Here is a 4,847-nt window from a genome sequence, read left to right on the forward strand (position 1 = left end):
GAAAACAACTAGTCTGAACCAGAGCTGTCACATTTTTGGCAAGGGTTGATCTCAGTTTATGACACACTAATAACTGAATTTTTTTTTTAAGGTAGGTCATTCTCTTGGGAGAGTCTCTGTCCCTGCTCAGCAGCAGCTCAGCTGGCAGCTCAGGTTCTGTGTCTTCAACCTGTGCCTTTTAGGAGGAGAGCTGAAGGCACCGGGAGCATTAGACTTTGGCCCTGATTTTCCCCACCCTTTAGGTGTGGYGTTGCCTCATCTACACTACATGGTGGAGGCTGATGGGACCCTGAAGCTGATGTTTCCCTACGTGGGTTGTAGCATCGCATTGCTGCAGCAGTGCAGCGTGGCTTGAGGTGGYGCATGTACCTGTCACGGCTGAGTGATGCACTTCACTCATAAGAGAGAAGCAGCAATATCTTTTATTGATATAAGACAGTGATTTAACAAAGTTCAATGGTAAATAAGACAGGGATTTAACAAGATTCAAGGGCAAAGTATACTCGGTTATTTACTGCATAGAGGACAGGGTCAGATGAATTTGTCCAGAAGATAGTCGTGTTAAGTCATGAGGTTCAGAGTGGACCCTCTTGCTTTACAAACTCTTTCTCAGAGGAGTCTGGGTGTGGCTGGATCCAAACTTAGTCCCAGACTTGGTCAATGGTTTATGTCTAAAGGATTACGTGCACAATCAATCCAAGATGCCGCTTAGCAAAGTTTCAGCGTGCTATTAGTCACTTACTGAGGATCCGTCATGAGTAAGGAACCCTCTGAACTTCGAGGAGTAACCTTGAGAGGCGTCCCTATCCAAAGGGAGAGCCTGGCATGCAGCCCACTGCTGTGCAGGAATGCTCAGCTGTCCCTTATTTATGGGGTAAGACGATTGACTTATAGTCTTATTTGCATACCGGTTGTATTTTGGTTAGCACATGCTCAATTAGCCCTTGGCTATTGTCCTGTTATCTGTCTCCTGAGAGCCCAATTTGAGCCAGATGCAGCCATCACGACCAGACACATCCATCACGACTGTCACTGGYGGTTATCACTTGAGCAGGGTTATGAGTGAAAGGTCAGTTTGAGGGGGGGCACACCACCACAGTCCCATCTCAAGAAAACTGTCACCCAAGCTAAAAAGTCCTGGAGGGAATGTTTTTTTGCTCACCGCTTAAAAGCAAGGAGATGCCTCCTTGCAGTCTCCCGAAAGATAAGCCAGAGACCTATGGTTACGGCCCCTATTAAAACCTGGGTGTGATAAGTCTGCTCTGACCTGTTGAACTGACCAGGAGTGGCACGGCGGCATGGCTCTTGCAAAAGCATTTGATTTACTACATGCAACATTTTGATTAAAACATTGGTCTTATCTGGCAYGACCACATGAGGCAGAGCCAAACCTGGTTCACTGACAAGTTAAAATGTYGCTGTTTCCTTGGATACTCTCAGGGATTAGTTCTTGGTCCAATGCATTTCAATATAGTTATCAATGATTTAAAGTATGGCATTTTTTGATGATAAATAGCAGGTGGCAAGAAGAGTGATGGACGGCTGGGACTGGCGAGGGCAGGTCACTGTTGCAGGRTGATCTGAATCCGCTGGCTAAATAGACACAACACAAGAAAAGACTTGTGAATAATGGTCTGATGCAAACTAATACATCTGCCTCAGAACAAAGGCTGCAAATCAGATCTGCGGGGTGGCAGGCTCTCTCTTGGAAACCAGTGACTCAGAGAAAGAGTTCAAGGTCACCGTGTAATTGGCTCAACATGCACTTTATGTGGCAAGAAAGAAAGGGCCAGCACATTCCTTGGAGATAAAAATCCCCCACAAGTGTATCAACAGGGAGCAGGAATGAGAACCTGCCTCTCACAGGTAAGTAAAACCTGTGCTCGTGCTTGAGGAAGGGTGGCCAAATACTCGAGAGCAAAGGAAAAAAATATTCAGCAGCTAGGAAACAGTCTTTGTGCTGTGAGGCCTAAGGAGTTCACCCTGCTCAGTACGTATAGGGGCAGCAAAGAGGGGTCATGATCGATGTCTGGGGACATTTGCTTTGTGGTGCAGCTGGAGCTGCTCCATCACGTCTGGTGGCTGGAAGCTGAAGGTTAGCAAATCTGGGCCTGAAACAAGATGTGCTGCTGGCAGAGAGGATAAGATCTCACCTGGAGTGGCCAGCAGCAGGGAGAAACCTTAGAAGGACCTTTGGAGAAATAATGTCTACCAGCACTTGGACTCCTCTGCCCTAACTTCCARCAACTGCACAGAGGTGCCTGAACTGGTCACTCTGGGCCCTGTGTAGAGCCAAAGGAAAAAGAGAGATGCCATTTACTTGCCCCTTTTCAGAATTCTACCTCAAGAAGAGGTTAACTGGCCTCAGAAATGTTTGCCTTTGCTTTGGTTGAATTTTTTTCCTAAGAGACTTGGGTCAACCTGGTTTCGGAGAGCAGACCKGTGCCCTCCGTGCCCAGGAAGTGAATGTGAATGGTCGTGAAGGGACTGGGCTCCCGCTCTGTCTTGCTGAGCAGAGCAGAATGGGCTMCAGGCAATGACTGCCATTGAGCATCACGCTTCATGTGCCCATCGGTTGTCCCCAAGGACCATGCAAGAATATTTTTCCCTGTATGCATTTGGCCACAAGTTTTCTGAAGATTTCCCCTGTCTTTCCCTAAAGCATCAGAAGTGGAGACCAGGCACCAGAAGGGCTSGATCAGCTCTCAGAGGTGGTACTGACAGTCACCGCCTTAGAGCGTCCCATGTGGTCTCCCTCAGGCAAGTAGTGCAGCGGGTTTTCTTCTCTCTCTGGATGAGATGGATCAGACGTGCACATCTCTGCTGGCCGTTTTCTCAGCACATTTCTCAGGGGACTCCGGCTTGGATGATAACTTGATCTTTCTTGTGCACATCGCAGCCCCTCCAGACTGAAATACCTTGTCTGAAAGAGCTGTAACGGGCTGCGAAATGCTGGAGAGCAGTCTAGATGAGCTATCCAGTTAAGACTTTGTGAGTTGTGTGATGATTTTATGATCCTGACTCAATGAACATTGCACCACATTATTAATATATATGGTATATATATATTATATATATACACACTATATATATATAGTAATAATATATGCAGTGTGATGGTTGCCTCTGGCAACCYGCACTGCTCCTACCATGGAAATGGTCTCCTTTCTGCTGGCTGACGTCGGTACGTGGCCTTCTGGAAGTGAGCAATGTCTCATCTGCAGGGGAAAGAAAAAAATCTCTACTTGGGGAAAAAATTTAGGTAGCAAAAGATTGTAGAGGCCTTTACAGGCCKGGTCTCCTAGACAGAGAGCATGGGGACTTGCAGATCCAGTCGCTCTCTGGTGGTGTGGGTGGCCGCACAGGAGAGGGTCCCACAGCCAAGTGCTCGAGACGTCCCTCAGCTCCCAAAGGTGCACATCCACGATGGCAAGGCGCAGGGCAGCCCCTTAGTCACCCCTCTACAAGTCCACGTCCTCAGGTTCCACCACCTTCCCGCAGGAGCGGCCARGTCCCTTGACCCTTCCCAAATAAAGGACAAGGCAGTTGAAGTGAAAAAAACACAACATTTTCTCAAATAATAATAAAAAAGCCCCTCTTAAACACAAAATATTCTTTTATTTGTCACCGAAGGCTACACATGGTCACTTTTGTTTGTTCGTTTTTTGTTTCTTTTTTGTTGTTTTTTTCTAGAAGGTATCTACATCTGCACTTATTTACAGCCTTGTTGTATTTACACAGTCAAGAATACAGTATTAGAAACAGAAAGTGTTGAGAAAAAAAATTTCTCAAAAAATTAGTTCCAGACTTCAGGAAAATTATTACACAGGGTAATGACAAGAGTCTCCAGTGCTGGGCTTACAGATGCAGCTTTGATACAAAGTCCTCTTTCTTGGCTGGAGCTGCATTAGAAGTCCTCACACAAAATATATATATATATTTTTTAATAGAAAAGTGTGAATCTCTGGTGGTTACATCAATAACATCGGTGAACTGTCCAAAAGTTCTAATGGTTTTGGAAAGCTCTATTCTTTGCTTGAACAGTTTTCAGCTTCAAGGAAAAAAAAAATATATATATATATATATGTATGTATGTATATATATTTTTAGTTAATTTTCACTTGTGGTTTTCTATGCTCCCCTGCCCATAAAGTATTGACGTCTGGGATAGGAGTTAACAGTTGAGCCATGTAATACTTTGTCAGTAACACAAAATTTCTCGGTAATTAAAGGAGAGCAGGTGAGAGACGCTACAGGTTTCACTTTTTTGTTCAGTTTTCAGCTCGGGTAGCACGGCGCGGCRCAGCACTGTCAGGGACAACCCCCAGGATATGCAGCATCTTGTTACAGCAGGGGGGAAAAGCAAGTGGGGAAATCTGGACAGAGYGTGTGGCACGTCCCTGATGTGTCTGCTCAAAATTCGCTCTACGCGCAGAAGTGGTTTTATTCAAATGTACCCGAGTTTCGAAAAAAAATCCCCTGGTTTTATTTTGATGAAAACTCAGGAAAATTCTTCAACATAACAAGGTGAATTCAAATAGCTTAATATTTACTGGAAGGGATAAAAAGAGTAATAACAGGCTCAAAAATGACCAGGCCAGCGGTTAACACGATGCTCCTGCCTCGCTGAGGACAGAGAGAGCAGGTCAACCCAGCGGGCGCCAGCGGTTATCCCGCCGAGCCATCGTGCGCCTGGCGTTGCCCGTGGCTTTCCCGGGTTTGGCAGCGCTCAGRGACAGCTGCCAAACGAGGAGAGAGAGCAAATAAGATTTAACAAGTGAAGCGATCTTCTTAGCTCCGTTATTAACATTATAGGTGCTTATTTCCTCCTCCCCGTTAAAAAAAAA

The sequence above is a fragment of the Rhea americana genome, unplaced genomic scaffold (assembly GCF_003343005.1).
Source record: "Rhea americana isolate MKP2758 unplaced genomic scaffold, rheAme1 scaffold_148, whole genome shotgun sequence".
NCBI lineage: Eukaryota > Metazoa > Chordata > Aves > Rheiformes > Rheidae > Rhea > Rhea americana.